Genomic DNA, 11,919 nt, shown 5'->3' on the forward strand with positions numbered 1-11,919 from the left:
AGCCGGAGACTCCGGGTCTCAATTCCGGTCTACCCGGAAAGAGGACCGGAGTATCCATGGATCAAGAACCATCATTCGATCATCAAGATCAACCTCAAGATGAAGAAGAGGCTCAACAAGTTCAACAACAAACGCAAGCTCCTCATCCAAGAGTACATCAAAGTATCCAAAAGGATCATCCGGTGGACAACATCCTTGGAAACATAACTAAAGGGGTAACCACTCGTTCTCGTTTGGCTACCTTTTGTAAACATTACTCGTTTGTTTCTTCCTTGGAGCCATTAAAGATAGAGGAAGTCTTGGATGATCCGGATTGGGTGATGGCCATGCAAGAGGAGTTAAACCACTTCACACGGAATAAAGTCTGGTCCTTAGTAGAAAGACCCAAGCAAAATGTTATAGGAACCAAGTGGGTCTTTCGAAACAAGCAAGATGAAAATGGCGTGATAACAAGAAACAAGGCAATGTTGGTTGCTCAAGAATTCACGCAAATTGAAGATTTGGATTTTGGTGGGACTTATGCTCCCGTAGCTAGGCTTGAGTCAATTCGTATTTTACTTGCCTATGCTACTCACCATGATTTCAAGCTATATCAAATGGATGTGAAAAGCGCGTTTCTAAATGGACCAATCTCCGAATTGGTATATGTTGAGCAACCACCGGGCTTTGAAGATCCCAAGTTTCCAAACCACGTCTTCAAGCTCCGTAAGGCGGTCTATGGGCTTAAGCAAGCTCCTAGAGCATGGTATGAATGGCTTAGGGAATTTCTTCTCAAGAACAGCTTTGTAATGGGCAAAGCCGATTCTACTATCTTTACTCAAAAAGTAGATAAAAATCTTTTTGTTTGTCAAATTTATGTTGATGATATTATCTTTGGTTCTACTAATGAAAAGTTTTGTGAAGAGTTTAGTAGGATCATGACCAAGAGATTCGAGATGTCCTTGATTGGTGAATTGAAGTTCTTCCTTGGTTTTCAAATCAAGCAAATGAAGGAAGGGACTTTCATATGTCAAACTAAATATACAAATGATATGCTCAAGAAGTTTGACATAGCCGATGCTAAACCCATCAAGACTCCTATGGTCGTGAATGGACATCTTGATCTAAATGAAGATGGAAAATCCATGGATCAAAAGGTATATCGCTCCATGATTGGTTCTTTGCTTTACCTTTGTGCATCTAGGCCGGATATCATGCTTATTGTGTGCATGTGTGCAAGATTTCAAGCTAATCCTAAGGAATGCCACTTGGTAGTTGTTAAAAGAATCTTAAGATATTTAGTGTTAATTCCAAACCTTGGCTTGTGGTATCCCAAGGGCTCCACTTTTGATTTATTTGGCTATTCCGATTCGGATTATGCAGGTTGCAAAGTTGATTGAAAGAGTACAATGGGGACTTGCCAATTTCTTGGCCGGTCCTTGGTGTCTTGGAGCTCTAAGAAATAAAATTCCGTTGCGTTATCCACCGCCAAGGCCGAGTATGTTGCAGCAGGTGCTTGTTGTGCTCAACTACTTTGGATGAGGCAAACCTTGAGTGACTTTGGTTGTGAGTATAAAAAGATACCTCTCTTGTGTGACAATGAGAGTGCCATTAAACTAGCCAACAGCCCAGTCCAACACTCAAGAACCAAGCACATTGACATAAGACATCACTTCCTAAGAGATCATGAAACCAAAGGAGATATCGCTTTAAATCATGTGAGTACCGATAAGCAACTAGCCAAAGGAGATATCGCTTTAAATCATGTGAGTACCGATAAGCAACTAGCCGATATCTTCACAAAGCCCCTTGATGAGCAAAGGTTTTGTTTTCTTCGGAGTGAGCTAAATATCTTGAATTCTCGTAACTTGGCTTGACATGTTGCACATATCTTGTATTGTTGCCTAGACTAGAGAAAAATGCTATTTGTGTGTTTTTTTTTTAAATTTTTGATGTTGTGATCGTTGGATCATCCCTTACCTCAAATGATCATTGTTATGTATTGTTGATTGTTTTGAGTTAAGGATCTTATATGTCCATACATTATTCTCTATCACATCAGAATATCAGATAAAAAATCTCTCATCAAATCTATCTTTGTTGGCAAAAACTCTCTGGTCAAACCCGGATGATCCGGCCCTACCCCGGATCATCCGACATTTTCGGCCAAAACCTTACTGAGTAAACCCGGATGATTCGGACCTACCCTGGATCATCCGGCCCCTGCACCCAAAACTCTCTGGTCATGTCCGGATGATCCGACCTTACCCTGGATCATCCGGCCCTAACAGTTGGACTATATATATAGCCGACGGTGGGATGCCCTAACCCTCTCTTTCTTTTTCCACCGCCGCCACCCTTTTTCTCCCCAAAAGCTTCGTGCGGCGATCTGGATTTTGGACCAAGGATTTGTTGAGCTCTCTTGTTCCTTTGATTCTCCACGTCTCGGAAGATCCGGACCCCTCCGGAACTCCTTCGATTCTCGTAGGAATCTCAAAGGTATTTCATTCAAAATCCCCTCGCCCCGATCTCTCAATGTAGGAAGTTCTAGGTGATTTCCTCCGATGAATCATCTCCTTTATCTATCTAGAGGTCATGCCTAGAGTTTCATTGGATTTTGTTGGCTAAATCATCAGATACATGGATTTGAAGATCTTCTCGAGCAGAGTCGGATGATTCGGCCTATGCCCGGATGGTCCGAACCTGGACAGGCCCGAATGATCCGGACCATACCCGGATGATCCGGCTGTGCGCAAAAAGAATCACTTGTTCATTGAATTTTTCAATTTTTTCTCCATCATATCCTAAACTTTGGCTACTTATCTTGTGTTCTAGATGGTGAAAATCAAAGTGAGCAAGAAGAAGGGTCCTCCCACTAATTCTGACAGTGATGATGATTATATGGGGAGCTCTGATGAGGAAGTTTTCACTAGGCCCAAGCATAGCACTAAAAAGGGCGCGACCAAGAGAAATGTGAGAGGTCGTGGTACAACAAATCCTCCAGGACAAGGCAGAGGTACTGGGAGAACTTCAAGGGGGCAATCTAGTTCTGCTCTAGCTGATCCCAGTAATCCTAGGATTGATCCTGATCATGATATTGATCTGTCATATCTTGAGAATATCATGGCTACTATTGCTCACCCAATTCGTGACCGTCGTGATCCTCCTATGGTTAACTACAAGAAGGGTGGAAACTCTGTTGATCATTTGAGATACAGTGAAGATCCAACCATCGTTGAGCGTAGCTTTCGTGGTGATTCTCGCTTTTGGTTTCCCCATCAAGCTGACTGGTATGAGTCAATCATCATGACTAAGAAGCATGTCACCACAGAGATGAAGTTGATTGATTGGAACTATTTGAAGGGGTTAGCTTCACCACTCAAGGAGGTAGTTGATGCTGTATATGACCATTGTCAAGAGATGGATTTGGTTGATATTATGAGTTTCTCTTGCCACTGGAATAAAGAAATTGTGACCCAATTCTATGCCACACTTCGTATTAGTTACTGTGGAAGGATCTTTCAGTTTCTCATTGGAGGAAAAAGGTTCACATACACCATGGCTCAGTTTAGCATATTGTTTGGTCACACTGGGAACCAAGTTGGCTATGGTGGTGGATATATTGTGGATCGTGATGATTCCAAGGTAGATTTGCATGAAGGTAATGAACTTCACCCCTCCAAGATGCACTTCATGTATGATCGGGCTTATGGTGAGATTGTGCTTGGGCAAGTCAAGGGCCTCACTCCATTTTATAGATTGCTCAACACTTTGTTTCGTTTCACTCTCACTCCTAGAGGGGTGACTCGGATAACATCTCACACAGGGCCAAGAACTTGTTAATTCAGTAGCTCATGAATTAGCTTATGCTTGTCGTATTAGGGACTTGGACCACCCGGCTGTTATTGGTTCGCGACTCCGCTGAAGCTCTGGTGCCTTAAATAAAGTGACAAGCTTTAACTAAAAAAAGGGTATGTAGTCTAGTGGTTATATGAGTCTAGGTAGTATTTAAAGTCCTGAGTTTGATTTCTCTTAGGAGTGAATATTCTGTGGGATTTTCTGTGGGATTTAATGGCATCGACGATCCGGAAAACTAAGCAGTGTCTGGAAATTGGAAGCTCAGAGCAACGGGCGGAGCGCCCTGTATGGCAAGTGGCAAGTTACGGTGCCTCGGAAGCTTGATTCCCGTCCAGGTGTCCATATACTACCTGCTAATCGCTTGCAATCTATTTCCGTCCGTCGTCTACTATGGCTGCTGAACAGCAAACCTGAGAAGATGACACTGCTGGGCTTAGTGAACCCTTATTTTATTGGGCCTTTTATTTGGGCCGTGCGTTTTGCACTTCTGCAGTCCATCTGGGCATCCCTGACTATGTGGTTCCGAGTCTTAAACAGATAAGCAGCCCAGGCCAGGATTGACCACCTACATAAATACATGATTACCAAGGTAAGAGGCTGTGGCCCATAGCTGCTTATTGCTTAATTTTTTTTGCTCATTATTTAATTTGTTCTATTCGTTTAGTTGGTTAGTTTTGGTTAATTAATTGAGGGAGATCGGTGAAAAGTAATTAAGTAAAGACATCAAAAAGAAAAAGGTAAGGCTATTGTCAAAAATAAACAGTATGTATTGCAATTTGCAATTCATTTACAGGGCAAATGTGACACGAATTTTTTTTGTCAATAAACAGTGTTCGTTATGCATTGGTCAATTTTGGTGGTGGCAGACCATAGATTTGTGGATCTTTTGGTCTGGTGGAAATAATTTAGATATTTCGGTTGTTACAATAGAGGTTGGAACAAGTATACAATTCTAATTTGCTATCTGTTTTTTTCCCTACGAATAAGTACCATTTTGGTGTGTTATCGATTTTTATACTTCCATCTCACGAGTCCGTCCCACCTAAAATTCTGAGTGAGCTACGCCACTAATCACAATAATATTTTTTATGCACCCGATAAATAGCAAGGTTTTCGACAGCTACCTTAACAGGGACTCCGGGAATGTCCACTCAACCTTTGAACTGAGAGCATCGTGATTTTATTACTAACTCGTCTAAATTGAAATGAGAATGCATGGCTTAGTCCTCGGTTTCTAGAATTTCCCAATGAAAGAGTTTATTACAATATATCTTTTATGTATAAACTAATTAAATAACTTCATGGAAATTGTAAATCAGACATTTTTTTGGAAAAGTAAATCAAATACTTTTTATGAAAAAGTTTTGAGTAAAATATTTTTTAGGTGATGTGAAGGGCATTTGTGGTTGGGTCCGAGGGACTAACTATATAGGAATACTCCCTCCATTTCAAAGTGTAAGTCGTTTTGACAAATCTAGATATATAAATTTTGCTATGCACCTAGATAAATACTATGTCTAGATGCATCATAAAAATTATACATCTAGATTTGCTAAAACAACCTACAATTTGAAATGGAGGGAGTAGAAAATAGCTTAAAAAGGAAATTGTTGGATTGTGAGAACTGCACGAGAGAATAAAGAAAAAAAAGTAAAATCCAACAAATAATAGATATAGTTTTTAAACCATAGAAATATCTCCAAGCCTCTAAAATTCTCATGAAAATATTTTGAAACTAATTAGAGCTCATGAAAACATTTTTGTAAATTTCTAAAATTAGATTTAACTCTAGAAGAATGTGAAAATATATTTTCATCCAATATTTTTATGAGCTCCAATTATTTTTATTTAGGCTCCGCTGTATCTCAAGTATCTTTTTTTTTGAAAATTTTGAAGAATTTTGGGGGCTTAGAGATATTTTTATGGTTTAAAAGCTATATCTATTATTTGTTGGATTTGTTTTCGAACTAAAGATATGGTTTGAAACCACTTTTAGTCATTGCATGGATCCTGATTTCTGGTTTTCTAAGTTTAGGGACCAGGATGGCACATCCTGACAAGTTTAAGGACTCGGATTTCTGGTTTTATAAGTTTAGGGATCGGGCTGATACACCCTGACAAGTTTGAGGACCAGCCATGTATTTTACTCCAAAAGAAATATTGTTTCCGAGATTGTGTACTCGGCTACTCGCAGAGCCCTGGTGCACCGACGGGATTTGCTACGCCTTGGGGAGGCAACTAAAGGTACATTGGTCTACTCTAATAGACGGTCTCATGCATTGCCACATTATCTTAAGATGATGTATGAGGTAATACATACAATGAGTTGTCTTGTATGTACCTAATTTCATAATTTATGCATAGAAAAAAAAGAATATTTTGAGTTGCATTGTAACAACAACTCGTATAATGGTGAGAAAGTGATCTAATAGTCCTAAACTTTAGCCTACAAGCGGTTGTCTCGTGAAACAACCGCCTTGTTCTCTCTCATCCCTCTCTCTATAAAAAATTTTACACGGACTTGCGTGAGACAACCTATGATTTTTGCATAGAAAAAAGAATATTTTAGTTGGATGGCAATAACAACTCATATAATAGTGAGAAAGTGATCTCATAGTCCTAAATTCTATCCTACGATCGAGATGGTTGCCTCGCGAAACAACCACCTTATTCTCTCTCATCCCTCTCTCTTCGTCACCTAATGAAAAACCCTACATAGACTTGCATAAGACTACCTATGAGACCGCTAACATATAGCAATGTAGTTGTCCTAACAGATCATGACTCTAGTGATATCTTCACAATAACCAAATTAATCTTTATATATTTTTAGCTCAAAATTGTATAATATTAGAACCAATTCCTTTGAAGACCGGTCCTTATATTATCTAGGCTAATTTTTAAGGCACTTTACCACCTCCAGCTACGCTACGCGTATGCTAGCATACACACGCCTGATTGGCAACTCTTTCTAGCTCATTCTGTCTAATTGAAAATCTCATAAAACGCATCATGACGTACACTACCAAATGCAGACCATGAAACACATCGAATTAAAGCATTGCCCAATATGTCTCTGGTGCAGGTCCCGACTCTACAATCAGTAATGATACCAATGGTTTTGGAAAATAAACATCCGATTAAATTAAATTTAAATAGTAAAACACATCAACGTAAGCCTCGCGTCGGTCCCAATGCGAAACTGAAGTCTGCAGGCGCATGGTTAGAGAGCGCGTGACCAGAAGAACTCGTAATCTGGATGGTAGTTCATGGCTTCCCCAGTTGCCCTGGGCACCACCGCCTTCGACATGGCTGATGCGCAGTGCTTCAGTGCCCTCAGCCTCTCATTCAGAAGTTCAGCAGGATCCGTTTCCAAGGAGCCTCCTGATGTAGGCTTGGACCCTGGTTGTTCTCCCAGTTGAAACCACTTCTCTCCCTGTAAAAAAAAGGGTTTCCGCAGTGATGACCTCAGTATGAGTGGAGAACCAAAACTATGTACACTGGTTGATCAACTGCTACCTCGTTTTTGTAACTAAGCAGGCCGACGATACGACAAACTATAGGAATGAGCCCATCGGCTATATCTGTAGAGCAAGTCTTTGGAACCAATTTGCCCAGGGAGTGGTATGTCAGGAAGGCAGCTTGGCTGCTCCCTGCAGTTGAAGGTATCTGACAGATAGGATACCAGGCAACACAGAACCTGAAAACGTATGGAGCAATCCGGTTAGCACTGAAACAGAAACATAATGGTGATATTAATTGGAAAATCCTATAGCTAGGCAGATATAGGACGACGACGTACCAGGAAGCAGGATGAAGATCAGATAGCTTCACACTTTCAAGTTGCTTAGGATCCCCAAATATTGGATTAATAACAGACAGGTTCACACCAGCGACAAGCTGCTTGATCCTATATCAGATTGCCGCAACATCAATTAACACAGATGGGAAAGATTCAAAGACACTGTTCCTTCCCCGTCTATGCATTAAATAAATTATATAATAAAGTGAAAACACAAAGTAAACAATAATAGAGGGTCAACATACTTGGTAAAGAGTGGAGGCCGTAAAAAAGGTTTCTCCCATTCAAAGTACTCAAAGAGGAGTCCTCCATGATTCGGTGAAGTACTGAAAGAGGACTGTCCAAACAACTGAACTGCAGAAAGATAAGGTACGAAATATGCACATATCTCTGGCCTACTGTATGTTCCACTTCTACTAGAGGTGATGAAGCTTCTCTGGACCTTTACCTCAATACCACAGCACTCGGGTTCTTCATACCATTTCCACACGCTCCTCAAGGAATCACTTGGCATGTGATTTCGGTATGGTTGGTTGCCGACTTGTTGGTGACCTTGCAAGCAGCTGTTACTTGTTGTGCGAGGCATCTGTCCAATGACCGGGGTGGCCGATTGTAGAAAGATCTCAATGTCAGCAACTGGATGGCCACATGTCATGTAAATGTCAGATGCAGCTTGAATTTCATAGGAATAGTTAACGGCCTTAATAATCTTATCCAACACAGATTCATGAATACTCAATGCTTGTTCGTTCTCTTCTTTCTTCTGTTCTTCCCAATCAACACATGAAGAATTAACACGATGATTCAGGGACCAATTTTTATCCGACAATGCCGCTCTGGAATCTGTGTCTTTGGCAGCACCATCCACTGGAGCCAAAGCTTTCAGCTCTCCTTGCAAGGGAAGACATCCTGAAGAACAGCTTTCCTCGAGAACCTCTAGGGACACTTGATGATGAGAAGTTGAACTACTCCCAAGATTTCCTGCAGTGTGCACTGTTATAAGAAGCATTGTGCTGTTACTATGAACATTCTCTTCATCAGTAAAACCAGTCTTTGGCACACGATTCGAACTTGGTCCCTTCTGGTATTTACCCTTTGTATGATTTGGTTTTCTGCCAAAGCAATCATCTTTTATGTAATGTCCTATTGTAATCTGACTTGAAGCTCTTGGGACAAGTGCGCTAGATTTGGGTACAGAAGCTGCCATGGTAGGACTAGTAGTAGGTCTCCGCAAACGCTGTATCTTTTTCATTTTCTTTGCTGTTTTCCTTGAGATTACTTTCTGAAATTCACCACCATGGCTAGCATCTTCGCCACAAAGTGAGCCTTCTTGGGAGGAACTACGAGAACTGATTGTTACACTGAGGCTTTTATGATCATTTGGCTTGTTTCTGTCATCATCACCCCACTTATTAAACCCTCGGGAATTTGTCAATCCTGTCGCAGACCTTGACCACTCACTTCTCGCATCTGACAAGCTGCCAGCATCATCACCCATGGTGTTATTCCATGCATTACTGCCAGTGTCATTCACAGATGCGTTACTTCCAGTAGAAAAGTCATTCACCGATGAACTGGCAACACTGTAATATGAGGTGCTAATAAAACTTCTGAAGTCGTTGCTACTAGATAGTTCTTTCTCATTACCAGAAGATGCACTGGACACAGGATTGATAAGTTCTGTTATCGGGGAGGTACTAGAGGATGAAGAATTGTACTCCAATAGTGGTAAGTCAATGGCAACATAGCTGGATGAGAATGGCAGGGCTTCATCACTGACTGCATTATTAACGCATGTGGAAGATGGTTTGGTGTGCAGCTCACTCAGCATTTCGGAAGAATGGGACTGCTTTCTGGACTTGCTCCTTTTCTTCTTCTTGTTTTTGCTGTTCTTCTTATTTCTTGTGACCTTTTGTTTATCCGAACTTATCTTGAGAAAAGTACCTTCCAAGAAATCTGAATCAGATTTTTGTTTTTGGTAGTAGTCATCTTCGTCAGATTCTTCTCTTGAAGCGTTCCAATAATTAGTCAACACCAAAAGAGCATACCTGGAGATAAAGTAAACCAAAGTCGTCAAGAGATTAACTCAAACAAGTGTAAAGAGCAACCTAATAATCATATAAAGCATGTCATCATAAAAGAACCCACCAATAGGACATTTTCTATCAAAACAAATAAGAAAATACACCTTTTAAACATAAAACTGAGGTTAATTAGACCCCATTATATTGTTCAGTAGTAAAACCAAAGTCTTATATCCATTTCAAAATATTTTAGGTTGTACTTTATCACAATCCCAAACTACAGAACTTTGAAAGGTAGCCTTTTAATTTAGTTACCACCTCTAGTCCTCAAACAGTAGTTTTCTTAGTAGTCAAAATATAAAATGTTTGACCAATATCATAAACAAAATATTCATACTTCATATGCATGGCAGTGATACTATGTGAGTTTTCATAAAAAAAAATTAGTATTGCAAATTTTTATTTTTCGAATGCATATCTTCCCTTTTTGCATTGTGCTTAGATTGTGTGCCTAGAAAAATGATAGATGGTGCTTGTTTGATTGGAAATGGAGTCATTGTCTAGCTTAAGATTTTGTTGAATGAAAAATTAGATGATATGGGAGTTGTTTTTTCATTTTTAAGAATGCTTTGTTCTTGTTGTTCATAGTATGAGTTGCAACTCCTTCCAAACCATGACTTGGAATTAATGGAACAAGAGTTCCTTGTAATCTCACCCATCAGTGTCTTTTAATATCTAAAGAGTTGCATTCGTCTCTAGCAAAACATAAAATTAACACACACCAACTTGGAGGAATTTGTGCATTGTCTCCCCATGGGCCCTCTGCAACCCATGCAGCTCTAGTTGTAGCTGATTTAATTGGGAAAAAGGAAGTCTACCACTTGGTGGATTCACCATTCGCATACCTGTGATTATCCTGATCAGGTTATTAAATAGCTTCACAAGGGTGAATTTTTTAAGGGATTGGACTATTCTTAATCTTATCAGATAGATGAATTATTGATCTAACGAGCACAAGTTTATTTGATATAATTGTTTTAGATATTGCTCTAGTATTAAACTACCTACATACACAGGTCAAAAACAATTGTGAAAGACGTGAATATACAATATATATGGTCCTCTTTTGGAAAGCTCCAAATTTAATAAGAACAAAATGAAAGCTATTTTCTTTCACCCTTGTGAAGCTATATAAGGTGCTAATGAATTCACAAACTAGTGCATCAAAGATATGGACCCTCAAGCATCCCGCACCACATCCACATGTAACCGTCAGTGTGTCTCATGAAATTCTGATCAGGCTGTTGTTATGGACATATATTATTAAAACGCCCAAGAACAAATGGAAATATTCACTTGTTATACATCATAAAACACAAATGGTAGAAATTATAACTTGGTGTTATGAGCACATCGATTGTATTATGCTAGCAATCATCATGAAATGTCCTAGGTGTGAAGAATAGTGACATCTCATATGGCAAAGATTAGAAAATAAGGTACCCCAAGGATTTACTGTTGATTCTATTTTCATCACATGGAATGTGTAGAAAGAAAGAAAATAAAAGTTTTTCCAACACAGTAACATGCCCTCAAAACATGGGGCAGCAAAAGCAATATAGGATGTATTAGTTCATACAAGGAGATCACTAATTCTCCAAGTGTAAAGTTATTTTCTCCCCCTTTCATCAGAGGTCTTGCTACAACCATATTGTCTCAGGGGTCTTCCCTTGTGGGGGGTGGGGCTTCAATAACTATTATTTTCTCATTGAATGATAAGTTTCTTTTCCTTTTTATTTTCAAAATCACCCTGTTCCGATTTTATTACTCATATATATTGGACCCAAGGTTGTGTATATATTGCCTTTCTGTGCCAAACACGAGCTATGTGTAACCTAAAAACTCCATACAATATCTTAGTTCTTCTATAGTGGCCAATTTTAATGTTCTGTAAGAGTGTTATTTTTAATATGTACCCAGTGTCATAACTAAGTCAATATTTATATATTTAGCCATGGAGCACTACATAATTATTTAAATTATATATAGATACATATATATGAATGTTTAGTGGCCAATGCTTTAAACTGACTACAACACTAATTCTAGAGCAACATAAGACATGGAAATCAATAATGACAACAAATAAGGGTTCACCCATATGTAGAAGGAAAATTTTGCATGCTAATATCATCATGACACAATTTGTATATATAGATTATCTAATGTCAAACGGAATTAAACTGGCACGTTACA

Source organism: Panicum virgatum, chromosome 9N (genome assembly GCF_016808335.1).
Source record: "Panicum virgatum strain AP13 chromosome 9N, P.virgatum_v5, whole genome shotgun sequence".
Lineage (NCBI taxonomy): Eukaryota > Viridiplantae > Streptophyta > Magnoliopsida > Poales > Poaceae > Panicum > Panicum virgatum.